This window comes from Rhineura floridana, chromosome 2 (assembly GCF_030035675.1).
Source record: "Rhineura floridana isolate rRhiFlo1 chromosome 2, rRhiFlo1.hap2, whole genome shotgun sequence".
Classification (NCBI taxonomy): domain Eukaryota; kingdom Metazoa; phylum Chordata; class Lepidosauria; order Squamata; family Rhineuridae; genus Rhineura; species Rhineura floridana.
In genome coordinates, this window is record NC_084481.1 from 99201467 (window position 1) to 99220667 (window position 19201).

A 19201-nucleotide genomic window follows, 5' to 3' on the forward strand; every position below is an offset into this window, starting at 1 on the left:
CCAGAGTCTCGAGGGGTCTTAGATCCCTTATCTTTTTGGGAGCAGGGTCCCAGCAGGGTCCCTATGTCTTCAGCATCCTACGAGACAATCAGCATGAAAGGGGAGTGTGTTAGCCACTGAGAAGGATCTTCTAGCATGCTTCCTTGTCCTTTCCTGCTGATTGGAGCCAATCAGAGTGAAAGGAGGTGAGTCAGCCATTGAGAAGCCTCTTCTAAGCAGCTAACACTCTCCCCTTTCATGCTTATTGGCTCCTAGGTACATCTGTTGTTGTGGGAGAAGGCATTAACAAGGATCTCATTCTCAACCCAGCAGCAAAAAGGGGGCCATGGCTGTGACAAACATGAAGGGACCCTGCACTTCTGAATATGTCACTATACTACTATTGTCCAGAGCAAAATGGGCCATGACAAACTAACTTATCAGCCTGTTGCTCTCTTCATTGCAGCCTAGCAGCTGATCCATGGAGAGATTTCCAGTGAATTTGTTTGTGTGCATGTGTGGAATTATGTATATTTCTGTGAAAGCTCAAAGTGGATTAAATTTTTAAAAAGAGCACCAATACTTACAAGTCTCTTATTATAATGTAGTATAATAAAACACTACCTGCAATAGTAACAAAACTCTAAATTTACTAAAACACCTAAATATGCATTCAGATTCTAAAATGTTGAATATGCATCTTGAAATCCAGTATCTGAATGTCACATTTTAAAAGCCAATGTTCAGACCGAAGCCAGATATGTATCCTGCACTTACCCACAAGGGTGCTGATTGCCCATCCTTGCTTTTCCACTGTGTAGATGTGCAGATGACTGAAATGGTTTTATTTTATTTATTTATTAGTTTTGTATGAACTGTAGTGGAGGACAGACGAATACTGAAAAAGCTGATTCAGCATAAAACCTTGACTCAAGAAATAACTCAGAGGCGAGTACAAGGTTGTAAAGCAACTAATGAACTGAAAGAGCTTAATCTGAGGAAATAGTGGAAGGCTGCCTGCTTAATACAGAAACAAGAGACAGTGCTTTAGCGGGTGTCACTGCATATTGCAGTGGCTCTCTCCTGTCTATAGTGAAAGGAGGCTGATTTATTTTATCCCACTTGGGAATCTTGCTGTCAGGCTGTTTTGACTGACATCAAGGAACAAACAGGAATCCTGGAAGCTCCAGCAACTGTGCATGTGTGTGTACATGCAAGTGTGTATGCATCTTCTGAACTAGTAAGCTAAAGCAATAGGAAGTTGCCATTGTACAATGCAGCAGAATGAGCCCACGCAGAGATTGCATGAGAGAAGCAGCAGCAAAGCAGTTTCTTAGGCAACTTTACATAACAATTAGATATAGGGCAACACAGTGATTAAAATTTTTTTATGTACAATTTGCTGGACTCTCAGGTAGCATGATGCCTTTGGAATCCGTCTGGGACACTGAATGGAGTGATATATTTTATAAATCAAGTGAGGATGGCACCCGTACAGAGGCCCGACTGGCCTCAACCAGAAATTTGGCATTTAGTGTCGCTGGTCCCATGCCATAAAACACACTTCCAGAGGAGATTCGGCAGGCATCCTCGCTTTTGACTTTCAGGGGTCTCTTGGAGACTTTTTTGTGCTGTCAGGCCTATGCACCTGTTTAAACATTTTTTTGAACAGCCTGTTATTTTAATGATTGTTTTGTATTGTTTTAAAATGTTTATATGGTGCTGATGTTTTGCAGGGCCGGCCCCAGGCATGCTGGGGCCCTTGGGCATCAGGTTCCCTCGGGCCCTGGTATGTGTGTGTGTGCACGCACGCACACACATGTCCCCCACACCTGTCGCCTGTCTTTTAGCATTGCCATTAACCAAGATGGCGGACATGGTTTCCCTAAGGGGATGAAGCCTCCACTGCCATCTTGGTTGATGGCACACATGCGTGCTAAGCGTGCACATCTTTGCCATCAACCAAGATGGCAGCAGAGGCTTCAGTACCTTAGGGAAACCTCGCCCGCCATCTTCATTAAGGGCAATGCTAAAAGGCAGGAGACAGGTAGGTGGGGCAAGGGAATGGCGGGCAGGCGGAAGCTCCTGCCCTGTGATCCACAGCTGCTCCCACGGAAGGTGAGCGGAGGGCCACCTCAGGGGCCCCTGTAGCTCCAGGGACCCTCAGGATGGTGCCCCACCTGACCGCCCTTTAGAACCGGCCCTGATGTTTTGTGAGAGGGTGGTATAGCAATACTTTTAGAAATAAATAAATCATGTATTTGTTAGTCTGACCAAATATGACGAAAAAGATTTGAGAAAAATTAAGTACTTTTGTCCGAAGTGATCTTAAGAGTGCCTGATTTTCAGAAAGAAGGTAACCAGAACTTGCTGGAGATGGGCCTTAATATTACTATTGCACTTTGATCTCTCTGAGAGATTTCACATATACCACACATTCCTTGGGCTTGGTTTGCTTGGAATGAAGCCCATTGAAGAAGACAGTGATGTTTTCATGATATATGGTTTTATTTACACATAGGAGCATAAGACGGAAGGGCTCACAGCACTAGTAGTCCAGCAGAACTTGCTCCCAATTAAGGACTTTGTGTGCATGTGTGTTAGGGATGGGTGAGAATTTTGATTCAGCTAGCATCTCAAGCTGAATCTATCAAATTTGCTCTTTCCAAAACCATATGAGAACCGAAACACAGCCATCCTTTGAAATCTGCGCTTAATTCAAATTTTGTGATGCAGTTCACCAATCAATGTTTACAAAAATGCATATATTATGAGAAAGTGTGCACAAAAATGAATATATGAGTGAAAAATTATATGTAAAAAGCATTATATGATCAGAAATGGCTTGCAAAATGTGTACATTAGTCAAAACTGTCTACAGAAATGTGTTAGGAAAATATGCACTATGATGTTGAAGAACATTCATGAGGATTTTTTTTTAAAAAATAGCAAATTTCTGCAAAAATGTGGAGAAGAATTTAAGATTGGGAAAATGAAAAACGAAGAGAACCAAAATAGACAGATCTTTCCATCACTAGTGTGTGTGCAAAGCTATAGCTTTGGATTCATCAGAGAGAGCAAGTTAAATCTCTGTGTCTTCCCAACAACAGCTCCAGATGAGACTGGCCCAAGCCTGTTGCTTTCTTACACTCACTGATGACATCACTTCCAACCAGAGAAGGGGAGGAAGACCTGCCTTCTGGAAGCATTTATAGCTAGTAGTTTCTGTGGCAGACTTTAGTAATGCAAATAAATACTTGGATAGAGCCATTAATTTAACAAACAGGCTGATGTGACTACTTTAGTAGCCTGACCTCTCTGGCTTGCAGGCTTCCCTTGGGCATCTGGTTGGCCAGTGCAATAAGAGGATGCTGGAATAGATGGGCCTTTGGCCTGATCCAGCAGGCTCTTCTTATGTTTTTATGTTTTCTTTCTACAGAATCCTACCTGAAAGATATAAAACCACTGGCTTGGAGGGGACCCCAAAGATGCCATCTAGCCCAAATCCGATAACAATACAATTTTTAAACTTGGGAGGCTCAGCTTACAATATGGTTACCAACGTTTTTGTTAGCCCAACTTCTTTGTGCTTTTTCTGGCCTAGAGAAAAAGTGATGGGAAAAGCTTTACCTAGTTTTCTTTCAGCACATCAGACTGCTGTTAAAGGCACAGGAGCAGGGCCAGTAAAAATAACAACAACAATAAACCTCCTGGCAAATCTTCACCTTTTTGTAGGCCATTTTTGTCCTATCTTCTTAAAAGATAAACCAAGGTGGCTTAAAGGAAAACCATATTGTAAAGTATACAAGCAACATGTCTATTAAATGCAGCTGTGTTGATCCATCATACGCCAGAGAGAGCAGAGAAAAGTATTACCAACACTTTCAGGAAGGTGACAAAACCACAAACAACAAGCCAAATGATTGTCAGCATAAAATAGTCTTTATGAGGTGGTAAAAGACCATCAGGGAGAAGTCAAGATGGGCCACAGGAGGCAGAGAGTTCCAGAGCCTCAGCTAAGCCATAGAGAAGGGCCCTCTTGTGTCCCACCCAAACATGACTCTGGAATAATGGCAAATTCCTATTCAGTGATCCTTAACAGTATAGGCTACAATCCAATAAATAGATACAAATCAGATAAAAGAAAAAAAAAATGTAGTAATCAGGAAATAAAGCTGAGAGCAGGTGGCTTGTCAAAGGCTAAGAGCAGGGATCACCAATGTGGTGCCCTTTAGATAAGGCTTTCCCATCCTTTGGGTCCCCAGATGTTGCTGGACTACAGTTCCCATCATTTCTGACCATTGGCCACGCTGGCTGGGGCTGATGGGAGTTCTAGTGCAACAACATCTGGCGACCCAAAGGTTGGGAAAGGCTGGTCTAGATGGTATTGTACTCCCAGCTCCTGTCTGCCAGAGCCAAAATGGCCAATGGCCAGGGATGATGGGAGTTATAGCCAATAACATCTGGACAGCACCAGCTTGGGAAAGGCTGGCAACCAATAAGTCTGCTTTTTCGAACTGTCTTCTTTTGCCACCCAACCCACACATGTCTAAAAGGGTTAAGAGAGGGGGAAATGTATTTTATAGATGGAGAAATGGGGAAGGCCAAATAACAACAAATCCATTTTTGGAAAATACAGTTTATGATGAAGAGAAGGAAGAGGAGGGGGCATAAAAGTTATGTGCCAGGATGAAACGCTGAAGTCACCACCATGTTTACAAAGACACTTGTGAAACTCTTGCTGAGTGCCCAAAGCCAGTGGTCTGCCATAAGCCCAGGACTCAGCAGTGGAGTGGAGGGGGAACACAGGAGAGTACAGCTCTGGGACTTTTGTCAGAGGTGGAACAATGACATAATCTGCCAGAGTAATTGGTGGGTCTTCCTTGCTCTGGCAAGTGAATTAGGTGATAATAAAATTTTGGTTTGTGAAATATTTGTATCAGATGGTTATTTCTTTTCTTTTATGGGTTTCCTACTTCACACTAACAATTTAAATGGTAACACTTCTTTGCACAATTGTTTGCATTTCTAATTATAAGCAAAAGGCTACGTTGCCTCTGGTTGAAGATATTTCACTAAAGCTTAATGTGTTTTACAAGTGGAACCTCTGCAATCAGAAGAAAATACTACTGAGTTCAATAGAAGTTGCTTCCTTTATATAGGATTGCAGCCATGCTGATCCTAACATGCTGGGTATTATGCTATCTATCTATCTATCTATCTATCTATCTATCTATCTATCTATCTATCTATCTATCTATCTATCTATCTATCTATCTATCTATCTATTAGTCGCTCATCTGGCTGGTTGTCCAGCCACTCTGGGCGATGTACAGAATAAAAACATACAAATACATTAAAACATTAAAATCTCAACAATATAAAAAACCTAACCCACCCCAAAACCCTGTTCGAAGAGCCAGGTCTTCAAGGCCTGGCGGAAGCTCATCATAACGGGGGCGTGACGTACTGCTGCTATGCATGTATAGATAATGGATCAACCCCACTGCATTTTTCACTCTTTTTGGGGGCCCTGGCAATGGAGATTATCATGATGAGATCCTGCATTTCAAAATGCACCAATAAATTCACAGTCCAAAATGAAAAACAATGGGGAGTCATCAACTAAACCCCTTCCACAAGCAGAATGAGACTTCCTCCCATCTCCTCCCCCTGTGCCATCCCCAAGTCTGTTCCTGAGGGTTGGAGAAACTGCCAGAACAAATTTAGGGGGCGCACGGGGGGACAAGAGGGGGAGGAAAGACCCACTGCGGAAAAGGAAGTCATTCCACTTGTGTAAAAAGTTTACTACAATACAATCCTATATTAAAACAGCAGCAATTAAAACAATAAAGAGCACCACTTATTAAAAATCAACTTGAAATAAAAACATTTACAGAGTTCATTTAACAGGCCAGTAAGGTAGGTATCATTTGTATCCCCCTGGAGAAGGAGTTTTGCCACTACCTGATACCTGAAAGACCGTTTTACCCCTTATATACCCAGTTGGTCACTGCACTCTGCAGGTGAGGGCCTCCTGCAGATACCATCTTATCAGGAAGTCCATTCTGCACAACATAGGAAGCGGACCTTTAGTGGCACCTACTCTTTGGAATTTCCCCCCCTTAAATATTAGACAGCAGCCATCTCTGTTATCTTTTCAGCACCTACTGAAGACCTTCCTCTTTCAACAAGTCTTTTAAGTGGAGACCTTATCCCAGTTTGTGTCTCTTTTGGAATTGCTTTTAAATATGTTTTTAAGATGTTTTGTTTTTGAGATGTTTTGAGATGTTTTTAGTGTTCTGTCCTTTGTTTGCCACCTTGGGCTCCCTCTGGGAGGAAGGGTGGGATAGAAGTTTAATTAACAACAACTTTGGGGCAATCCAGTAGTGGCCCATATGGTGGGGCTGATCCACCCTCCCAACATGGAGGTTGCTGCTACTTACCTGGGCAGGGGTGGTGTACCCATGTGGTTCTGACCTCACCACTGTTCAGCCTCACTCCAACCTTGTGCAGGTAAGCAATAGTGACACCAGTGTTGGAAAGGTGGCTCTGCCCCACTGCATGCCCCACTACTGGGGCCACCACAAAAAGGGCCCTGTCTATCATGCTGATTTGGAAGTAAAAACAAAGTTCAAAACTGTGCTACCTCCACATTTTGGAATCTCAGAAAAATGATGTAAATACAAGAACTGCCCTCTTCTATCTTCAGTTCTATATATGCCATATCATTCAAAAGCCAAAGGACAACCAAGATTTAACCAAAATAAATAAATTCTCAAAGGAAAGAGCCAAACTAGATTTTCAGCATGAGTTCATACATTTACATTAATCAACACTGAACACTGGAGGCATTCAAGAGGCAGCTGGAGAAGCACCTGTTGGGTATGCTTTAAGTTGTATTCCTACACTGAGCAGCGGGCTGGACTCGATGACCTTATATGCTCCTTCCAACTCCACTATTCTATGATTCTATCACTAAATCCCAGCATTGAGGAGTGTATGTGCAAATATTCCTTTCATCTCACCTGACCATAAGCACTATATTTTTCCAGTGAAGGCCATCCTCAAGTGATGAGACACTGAGAGGTGCATTAAGAAATTATAGACATTTGTGAGTGAATCAGTCCTCAGATTTGATGTTAATAATATCGTAGAGATTATAGGAACCGCGACCACAACATTTAAACTTGAGACCTTTGGCTTGACAATACACATCACAATCAGTTGAGAGAAAGCCACCATAGCAGTGAACAGCACCTGTGCTTTGACTAATAACTCATTAAGCATAGCTACATTTCACAATTACTCTTAATCTGGTTCAGCTAATACAGTTACCATGTGGCCCTTAAGGCAGAAGTGGAGAACCATTTTTTTCTGTTGAGGGCTGTATTCCCTGGAATAATCTATTGGGAGGGGGCACATTCCGGTGATGGGAAGGGCTGGAACTGGTGGTGAGACAGGCTGAAACCAGCAGTAAGGTGGGGCAAAAACCAAAAGTGAATGGAGCCACCCTTTCCCCCCCTTTCTGCCACCCTTCTCTCTGCCCCCCCTTCCTCCATCCTGTTCAGTGAGCTATAGGGGAAGGCAGGAGTGGGACAGAAATTCGCTTCAGTTCACATTTAAAAGTGAATCTCCCTAATTCACCCTCCACAAAAACAATATATGAACCAAAACACAACCATCCTTCAAAATGTGCACGTATCCCAATTTTGCAGTGCGGTTCTCCAGCCAAGTTATGTGTACCAAAATGCACATATTAGGAAAAGGTGTGCATAAAAATGTATATATTAGTGAAAATAACATACAAAAATGCATTATATTAGATGAAATTGTTCTGCAAAAATGTCTGTGTAATGCAAAATTGCATACAAACATGTATGCATTAGGAGAAATTCACACTAAAATGCTGCTGAATGTTCATGAGGACTTGTTTAAAAAATCACAAACTGATGTGGAAATGTGTAGAATTGAATTTAAGATTGTGAAGATGAGAAACTCCTGTTTCCATTTCTCCATCAGTTTCTGCTCCCTCTTTCCCCACCTCTCCTGCCTTCCTTCTTTCCCTCCAGACTACCGTCAACCAGATGAAATCAGACTCTTGGGCTGCAGGTTTTCCACCCCTGTTTTAAGGGGAAATGAAAGTGCGCTTAGAGGACAGCACATTTCAGGAATTGAGTCTATTATTGTTCTGATGTCAATTGCCCAGATGGTATAATTATGTTGTAACATGTCTGTTGCCTAGTGATTGAAGCATTCTCCTCAGACTTTTAATCAAATACAGTATTCACCGGTTGACTGGAGTTTCTGTGATTATACAGCATACAAAATGTGAAAAGGCAGTGTTTAAAAAGAGATTAGCTGATCTTCCATCGTGTGGGAAGACAAGCTGGACACCTGAACCAGACTGAGCAGAGCAATGGGCCTGTAAGGAGTGTACTGTATTATTCGTATTTGTATATTTGGATCCACTTTTTATTTATTATTTGTGTTAGGAAGATGTATAGTTATGGGAGGGAGGGAGGAGGCATTTTGATGTTGTTAAACATGCTCTGCACATTAGATGTGGACTTCCTGATAAGGCTGTAGAATCAGGCCTGAAAGGAGAAGGGACACAGGTTTGTAATATGCTCATACGGATTGTTCTTGTGTTTTAAAATGCTAGAGTGGAAAAATAATGGACTTATTTGCTATGGATTGATTGCAGCATATATTCTGCTGAAGGCTCAGGCCATATATAGCCAAGTTTGAAAAGAAGATCAGGATGTAACAGTAAAACTGTTTAACATCATTTAATGCCAAGACTGTGCTGAGCCCTAGCATGGGAACTGAAAATAAATCCCCCAACTAAGCTGAATACCAGCTTCAGCAAAAAGATCTTATGCTCTGTCTCACTTGAGGTTTGGATGAATACCCTAGAAAAGGGAATTCTCAGACAATGCCTTTCTACATAGCCTTACTTTTTGAAATTGGTGCAAAGATGGTGTTGGGGCTGTACAGCTGGGACTAAGGTTTCCCAAGGTGGGTGCATACTAGTCTGGGGATAGAAGGAGATCGATGGCACTGTTAGGGCTTCCGCTTGGGATCACCTTGTCTCTGTCTTACCGCCTTTCATGTGCCTCACTCATGAGCAGCAACACACACTCTTCTTCATTGTTCCTATAGGAATCCTTCCCCGTGTGATCTAAAATACTGAACCCTTGGCTCCTCTTTCACCCTCTGAGAATTGACAAACAGCAGCAACACTAATTATTGTCTGTCATGCTGACAAAGCTTGCAGATGGTGGTCTCATTTTTATTATGAGCCAGGCAGAGCTTGGAAGTAACTAGTTACAAGTAATGAATTACTTGTAATTCATTACTTTTTTGAGTAATGAGTGGGTAATTCCTTTACATTTTGATTGTAATAGAACTAGGAGTAATTTTACTACTTTTGTGGAGTAATTGTAACGTTTCCAGAATTACTTTTGGGCATTACTTGGGGGGGAGCAGGGGAAGTCTTCTGCTCCTCTGAATTCTGGATGAATTCTATGATTCTATGAAAATCATGTGCCTCAAACTGGGCTTCTGTGCAGTGTCGCTCTTTCCTCATGCTCTGTGGATGGGTGGGAGGCGACAAGGGAGGAGGTGGAGAGTGAGACGTGGTGGAGAAAACAATTAGAGTAGGGCCCTGCTTCCCAGCACTTCGCTTCCCGGCATTCCGCTAATGCAGCAGCTTTCATTTTCTATTTTAAAGCCGATTTTTGCTCTTTTGCGACTTTTCGCAAAGTTTTCACGTCATTTTTGCGTGACGGCCCCGTTATAGTCTATGGGTTCCGCTTTACAGTGATTTCTGCTTTACAGCGGGGGTCCGGAATTGAACCCACCGTATAAGCGGGGCCCTACTGTATTTTAAAAAATGGGTAGTGGTGGTGAATAATGGAGTGGAGGGAAAAAGGATCCGGACGTCAAGAACATGGATATAGGAGGAGAAGGAGGCAGCAGCAGAATGGAGATAAAGAACTGTGGAAGTGAAAGATGACAGTGTGTGTGTGTGTGTGTGTGTGTGAGAGAGAGAGAGAGAGAGAGAGAGAATACTGTGTTTGCACTTGGCACACAAAGTGGCCTCCACCACCCTCTCTGGCTATTGTGCTGCATTTGCAGTATTTTAACTTTTTTGCATCTCAGGGGAAAATGTTTGCTTGAGTGAGTGTCTCTTAATTGGTGGCAGGGCAGGGTCCAGGAGGTGGTTAAGTGAGAGAGATTATGCTGGCTGGCTGAGTGGGGGGGGGTTGCACTTGGATTGACGTGCAAAGATCTGAGTAGTGGACTTCCGGGAAGGGTGACTTAGCCTGTGCCTGCTTTTGAGACGGGCTCCTGCCTCAAAAGAAGCTTATTCAGATATATCAGTCAGATTTTTTTTTTTTTTTGACTGATTAAACTTCTCCCGGGTAGGGAGAAACGAAGAGATTAACCTCAAAGCCTATTTTTGTTGGGACGACCAGATCTCATTAATTTATGGGACGAGGTCCAGCCGACGAAGGTGGGACGGATTTTCAACAACAAGCTCTATCTGATAAAGCGAACGTTCATCTTATCTTCTAAGAGAGAACGCACTAACAGGCAAGCACCCTTCTTTCTATATTTTTCTTTTACTTGACTTAAATTGTTGCTGTTTAAAAGAGATTTGCCAGATTGATCGGTTTTTGACAGTTCACTGGGGAGCCATAACTTCTCTCTGCTACTCACTAATTAATAGCTTATCTCTGTTTTTGTTGCAAAAAGCTGTCCTGGATTTGCATTCTAAAGATATACACAGAAGAGGGATTTCTATTCCAGATTTTTATTTTGAAGAATATTATATTGTCTGAGACTACTCTCTTTTTGGTCTATTTTATTTTGACGAATCTGTTTCCTGACGACCGCCATTAATTGTTTCGATCCTGGGAACTGCATTTTGTTTACTTAAGCATGGAGAGATAAGGCTGTCTGCTCTGTTTATACTGTGATGTCACCAAGTTTGGAGTATTAACCCAATTGTTGCTGAAATAAGAAGTGGTTTTCCTATATTTTTCTTTTAAAATGGCAATTAAGAAAGTGGCTGAGAATCTGGAAATAACTATGTTTCAGAAAATAATGGATGAGATTGAGATAACGAAACAAAACCTGCGACAGGGTTGTAAGGAGCTGAAAATTGAATTGAGTAAAATGAAGCAGGAGATTAAAGATATAGGGGTCCCTGTGAGAGAGGTGACCCTGGAAGGGGTCCCTGTGAGAGAGGAGACCCCGGAGATTGGAACAAACGTGGAACAGGAAAAAGATTTGGAGTCTATGGACTTTAGAAACAAAATCTATTGTTTGGAGACACAGGAGATTAAAGACATAGGGGTCCTTGTGAGAGAGGAGACCCTGGAGACTGGAACAGGGGTCCCTGTGAGAGAGGAGACCCTGGAGACTGGAACAGGGGTCCCTGTGAGAGAGGAGATCCCGGAGATTGGAACAAACGTGGAACAGGAACAAGATTTGGAGTCTATGGACTTTAGAAATAAAATCAATTGTTTGGAACTCAATGTTATCTCTGAAGAAATTAATGAAGATTCTAGAGATAAAGTTATCAATGGCATGGATAATCTTCTGGACTGGAATGATGTGATGGAGCCCAATATAGAGAAAATCTATGGAATTAACTGCAGCCATGTGACAATGGAAAAACTTTCAAGAGATGACCCAGTGTATTTTGAAAAAAAGAACAGAGATATGATTTTACAGCAGTATTTCAGCAACCTATTCAGAATGGATGGCAAGAAAATATTTGGGATAGAGGTAATTCCCATCAGACTCTTACTATATGACTATGGCTTTGACAGCAAGATTATTATGGAATACTGATAATGGAAGATTGGATACTGAAATTACTGGACTTAACAAGACTACTGAAGATGGAAGATGGAAAATGGAACTAATAGGGATAATAGAACAATGGCTACTGAAATTACTGAACCTAACAGATTCTGATGTGATGGATTAATTGAAATGTTTATTTTGACTATGGTTATGACAATAAGATTATCATAATTAGTAATGAGATGGATTAATCGATATGCTTATCTGGAAAAAAAAAATTGATAGATATATTTCTTAAAGAATTGAAACCTCTCTTTGACTTTTTGTGGAAAGAATAAAGTAATGTTTATGAGATTTGATGATTAAGTAAGATAACTACTGGAGGAAAGTGATTTTATAATATGACTTAAGAGACAGGATTGTTATATATTATAGACTTATAACTGATTTGATCTTTGACAAATGGGAAGTCAATATTTTACTCTTTATTTTTTATTTTTGTTTTTTTTTTCTTTTTTTCTTTTTGTTTAACTATTTTTGATTTTGTTTTTTGTCTTTGAATGTTTTATGATTTCGTCTTGTATGTTTTATGAAAATCTGAATAAAAATTATTGAAAAAAAAAAAAACAAAGATCTGAGTAGTGGCCTCAGCCTCCCTCCCTACCACCCTTACCAGCGGAGAGACCACCATTGCTATCTTATGAATAAATATAATTATTCTACTACCTCTGTATGTGTTTGATTATTTTTAATGTTGTTTTAGGCTACTTAGATGTGCAGCAGCCAAGGCCAGCACCTTGTAGGTGTTTTTTTTAAGTAACTGAAATGTAATTGTAGTGATTACTTTGGAGGAAAAGTAAAGTAATCAGTTACTTTCAGAGCAATTGCAATTGTAACGGTAATTACTACTTTTTGGGGCCATGTAACTGTAATTTATTACTTTTTAAAAGTAATCTTCCAAGCTCTGGAGCCAGGTGTCCTTACTTTTACTTTGCTTGTAATCCATAGCAAGATGTATTTTGAATGGGGACTCCACTTTTGCACACAGCCAACATTCATCAGACCAGGCTAGTGAGGCTAGGAGCTGCTGGTGGCACATGTGCAGAACGTGATTCATTTCATCTCTTGGTCCACCTTGATGAGGACTTTTGTTTCCTTCCTGATGACTGCATTTCAGTCCAGTCTTAACTTAGGGACATCAAATGAAGCTAAATGTTGGAAGATTCAGGACAGACAAAAGAAAGTTTGTGCATAGTTAAACTATAATATTTGCTCCCACAAGAGGTAGCGATGGCCACCAATGTGGATGACTTTAAAAGAGCATTAGACAAATGTGTGGAGAATAAGGCTATCAATGGCTGCTGGCCACAGTGGCTATGCCCTGTCTCCACTGTCAGAGGCAGTGTGGCTTTGAATATCAGTTGCTGGGAATTGCAGGTGGGAAGAGAGTTGTTGGGGTCCTGTTCTGCTTGTGGGCTTCCCACGAGCAGCTGGTTGCCGCTTCCACACCCACCTCTACATTCAATGAGCCAATCAGGATCCAGAGCATTGGGACTCATGACACAAGAGGAACATAGCTGACATGTTGACACCACCTACATGCCCCTGCACTATAGTTCCCAAGAAACATTGCATGAAAGTACAATGACCCAACTGAAAACTAAAAAGGGCAATCTTTAAAGAAAATTGCAGAGGAAGCCCATAATTAGCACCCCAGATCTGATTTAAGCAGGACGGGTTCACATGTCATTACTGTTAATGGAATTGTTAAAAAACATATATTTCAAGTTACTGTCTCACCATTCATAGGAACATAGGAAGCTGACTTATACTGAGTCTGGCAGTTGGTTCATCTAGCTCACGTTTGCCCACACTGTCCATAGCTGTCCAGGATTTTTAACTGGGAATCTTTCCCAGTCCTGTCTTTGAACCAGGGTTTGAACCAGAGACCTTCTGCATGGAAAGCAGATGCTCTATTACTGAGCTATGGACACATCTCTGTGTAGTTATATTCTCTCATCTCATGCTTAATGAAAGAGGGAAGCAGTTGGGAAGAAAAAATAAAAAAATAAGTCACCAATGTTTTTGAATGGATTCTGTAACTTTCTTCTAAACTTGCAAGGCAATGAGTAATTCCCCACTCCCCAAAAGCCAGGCACTGATGTAAACTGGAGAGATTTATGGTTTTAATAAACATACCTAGATATGTTCAAAACCTGGACTCCTGGATTTGGAATAGGGTTGCCAGGTCTCTGGTTTTTGCCTGATATCTGTTGGTATCTGGACATTTGGATGGCGTTTATTGATCTATATGTGTAACCTAAATTGATGTACAGATGTTTAAATGTTCTGTTAATATGAGATTACAAGGTTCTCCCCTTTCTTTTTTCTTTAATGTAACTGTTACTACATTAAGTAAATGTGCATAATATATTTGCACAATGCTGACTGCAGTATTGTGGTGTTTTCCAAAATTTAGGATATTTTGACAACAATCGTAAGGAGATAGGAAGAGGAGGAAGCATGAGTGAAGAACAGGGTTTAGGAACCAAGAGGTTGGATGAATAGCATTGCCACCTGGCTGCTTGAAATTTCCATGATGCTAGCTAGACCCCATTGCAAGATCAGAAAATGGTTGTTTTTCCTGCTTATCTGAAAATCTCATAAATTGAGTAAATACATAGCTTTCACCAATAGCAAGTCTTTTTCTCTCTTGTGTGAAGGAGTAAAACTAGTTTAAATTTTCCTGAGCTGTTGAAGAAGGCAGTCTTTTGAAAACCTTCCCAATATGAAGCTTTAATCCAATGCAGTAGGGCCCCACTCATATGGCGGGTTACGTTCTGGACCCCCACCGAAAAGCAAAACCAGCTGAAAAGTGGAAGTCTGTCAATAAAATGGTGCCCGAGGCCCGAAAAACACAGTGACAGCAGAACAAGCGCAATGGGGGTTCCATCTGTATGGTCATATTTCTTCTCAATAGCTCCCTCTGAATGCGTACTTTGCCACCAACGCTGGTGAAAGTAGGGAAGCAGATGGAAGCTTAGCTGTGCAGCAGCAGGCCACTGCCTCACAATCTAATCTCTTGCACAGCAGGCAGTCTGGAAGGGGTTGAAATGTGACCTGCAGGAATGACAAGGTGTGCATAGAAGGAAAGAGAAACCACAGGATATGTATGTAATAATTTGGGAGATGCATACTAAGTGGCTTCAGATAATAATACAAATGGGGGGAAGGATCCACCAGTTTCATTGCATCCTGTTGTACATGTATGTAAACACCCAAGTTCCAGTGGTATATTGCATACTGGTATCTGTTAATTATACAGTGCTAAACACAGGAAAAGAACACATGCAATACTTTGGAGCGTTTAGCCCAAAGGTCTTGGTGTTCATTCCCTGGTCAGTGCTATAATACCCTAATACATAATGCAGAACCCTCTGCTTGTCCCATTCTGTCTTGAAATTGCATCTGGTTTCCAGTGACAAAAACATAGTAAGGTGATATTTTTCATTATGCCAGTTTCAGCTGGTAAATATACGCAAGGTTTTTAGAGAGGCAGTGTTCATTATTGGGCTTCTGGGCATTTTTTTTTTTTTACAGATATGCAGTATTCATTACTGGGCTTTTACACATTCATGTTCTTACTGAAAGGTTAAGTATTTTGATTCTATTTTATTTTCACCCACCCTTTTACAAAGCAAAATACAAAATACATAACATTTCATTGATACAACTGAAAACTAAATCCAAATACAGAGTAACAATACAATAAAATCAGCAAAAGAGTATTGTGGCTGACATATTTCTCTCAAAATACACATTTTTAAATGCATTTTAATATGTTTTTGAGGTGAGAATTGAGTTGGAATATTCAGGAAGTAGAAAAGCCAGTGGATAACAAAGTTTCAATTTGTATATTAGTTTGGGAGATGGAGATCAGGCCTGTTAATATTGGAATCCACACAAATTGAATTCCACAAGCATCCCTACTTACAGTGGGTTGGATCCAGATTAACAGAGCAATCTAACCCCCCCCCCCACTTTGCACTGGGATGGGGGGTGTTTGGATTGGGTGGAGTTATTCCTCTGCCCAAGTCATCTGGTTAAGCTTGTTGGCTGCCAGGCACCACCAACAGAGTAACGCAAGTGTCACTCCACTAGTGCAAAGGTCCCCCTTCCGCCCACTGAACATGTGGGCAGGCAGAAATACTACTGGTGGGAAAGCCCCCAAATGGAGCATTCTGGAGGTGGAGATGGGGAGGGGGTGAGTCAGCCTGGGATAAGTTGGATCCCAAGCCAGTCCCACTGCTGTTACATGATGGCATCAGATCCAATCCATATCTCATTGCTGTGCCAGGCAAGTGCAGTGAACATCCTGCCCCCCACCTTCTGCTCCAGCTGCCCTGTGCAGCAGGGCTGTGGGTGTGGGAGTGGCCTCACTGCTCCATAATTTCCAGCCAGTCAGTGGCTGAGGTCTGGGTTGCCCCTTCAGTTAGTCATTCTTCAGTCTAATTCAAATAAATGAAGCAAATTACTATCTAACTTAAGCCCTGCTTTTTTTAAATGGAACTAAAGCATAACTAACTTAGTATGAATCCACCCAAATATGATTTAGCACTGGCAGAGGCAGCTGCCTGACAGTATGGATAACCTGTAATGTAGATGGGAGAGGTGTCTTTCCTTCTCAGACTGCCCAGCAACTGCTAGAGTTACTCACTGGGCTGGTGTGTATTTAACATTAAAGCATCTTTTAAATAAACCAGAATTAATAAACCAGGGTTTAGTGTTAGGTGTGAACTAGGTTTGCCAGGTCAGAAGAATCCTAAACCCTGAGATTTCAGAGGTGGGCCCTAATGATGTCACAGGGGTGATGTCATGAGGGAGGGCCCTGGTGATGTCACAGGGGTGGACTCTAGTGATGTCATTAAGCATTAAGCATCAAACACAGTTGCTTGAAGCATACCACTCACACACACAAAATCTCTGATTGGAAATTAAGATAGGAAACTTAGCTAAATGGGGGTGTTCCCAGGTCCAGCTGAAGTGACGAGATCATTCCTTCTCACCTGCTTAGGGAGCCTGGATAGGCAACATTTAATCTAGCCTACTTGCTTCTGGCAATAAGGGTTTAAATACCTTCAGGCCAGTCCAGTCACCAGAAGGCTATTGTAGGAAGAAAGGAGCCCAGTGTTGTGGAAATGTTAGATGGGAGCACTCAAAAATAAAGATGTATGACCCTGAAAGCTGCAATTCTAAATACACTTACTAAGGGACTAAGCCCCATAGAACTCAACAGGATTTACATCTGAGTAGATATGGTTAGGATTAAGCCCCATAGAACTTAACAGGACTTACATCTGAGTAGATATGGTTAGGATTGTGCTGTTGGTGAGGCTTGACTAGGAATCCTCTGCAAAGATATCAATATCAAATCATGGTTGGCAACCCCATGCCTACAATGCCCTGCCTGCCTTTTAATGTGGCTGCTCCAAACTTTTTTACAGACTTGACCCTTCACTGCAGAGAGAGGGTTGAGAAATGAGTAAGAGTTACCCTTTCCTGCCTACCGTGTGGACTGCTATAAACTCACTTTGACAGCCAATCCAATTCTAGTGAATAATAAACAACAGAGAGAAAACACACATGGTTTGGTCTACTTTCACAGGCTTGGGAACATCAGCAATTGAAGCCACACTTCCCAGTATGTGAGTTCTCTTTTACCACTACTGGGCAAGAAACAAACCATCATGCAAACAAGGTGCATCATCAGCGGGTTTGAGGGGGTTGAGCTGAGCACACGGAACCACTGTTGTTGCATCTATGGATATAAGAAGTGAAGTCAGAGATAAATGAAATGTAAGTAGAAAAAGAAAAAGAAAAGACAGTGATACTTTCCTAAATGCAATATCATACCAACCACAACAAGATTCCTATGAGTAAGCAGGGCTGGTTCTAAAGGGTGGCCAGGTGGGGCACTGGCCCGAGGGCTCCAGAGCCCCTGATGGGCCCTCCGCTCCCCTTCCATGATCTGCGGCACCATCCCCAGATCGCAGGGCAGGAGCTTCCACCTGCCCACCATTTCCTTGCCCCACCTACATGTCTCCTGCCATTTAGCATTGCCCTTAATGAAGATGGTGGCCACAGTTTCCCTAAGGTACTGAAGCCGCTGCCGCCATCTTAGTTGATGGCAGAGATGCGTACTTGTAGCATGCACATGTGCCATCAACAAAGATGGTGGTGGAGACTTCATCCCCTTAGGGAAACCGCGGCCACCATCTTCATTAAGGGCAATGGTAAAAGATAGGCAATAGATAGGTGGGGGAGCGTGGGGGGCCATGCGCACATGCATGCACGCCAAGGCCCAGGATAAGCTGATCCCCAAGGGCCCTGGCATGCCTGGAGCCAGCCCTGTGAGTAAGGCAGAAATCTCAGTATCCCACAACCAGTCAGGGTTCCTAACCAAAAACAAAAACAAAAACCAACAACAACTGGCAGCCAGTCAGCCAAGGTCACAGAAATCCTCATGCAGCAAAATCTGACCAGGGTGCTGTAGTTAGTGTGGAATGCTGCGGCACGATTGCTGACATGAGTGAGACCCTGTCAGCATGTACTATCTCTGCTCTGAAATATGTATTGGTTATCGATTGCTACCAGGCCAAGTTCAAGGTGTGCTTTACATGTTAAGGGTGCCACATAGTACTTGTTCTGCTCTTGTAAGAAATAGATCCTTTAAAGTGGCAGCACCTACAGTACACTTTGGAACTCCCTGCCTATTGACATTAGGCAGGTGCCTTAATTGTACTTTTTTCAGCACTTGCTAAAACAAAACATGTTTTGTTTATGCAAGCCTACCCAGGCATGTAGAAGCTATTATGTTTTTAATCTGTTATTAACTCATTGTTAGTTTTATTATTTTGAATGTTTTTAAATACCTGTCTTTACCTGTTTTTGCCAATGATGTTATTGTTTTAATTCCTTCTGTAAACCACTTTGAAGTTTTTACAATAATATCAATGCTGTAAGTAAAATACATATATAAATTTCAGAGTCACTGTGGCCCTTGAGTCGCTTTCCTCTTTTAGGAGCAAAGGAATCTGCCTTATACTGATTCAGACCATTTGGTACTATCTAGCTCAGTAGTGATGACATGGACTAGCACTGGCTCTCCAGGATTCCAGGCAACAGTCTTTTCTAGATATTGGATTTTCAACTTTTGCATACAAAGCATGTGCCCTACCACTGAGCTACAGCCCTTCCCCTGTTTAAAACAGTATCTTTTAAAATGGTCCTTTTCAATTTACTAATGAATGCGCAGTATACCTAGGGCAGATCCACACCATTCATTTAAAGCACATTCAACATACATTTGAAGTACATGAATTCCATCACAGAATCATGG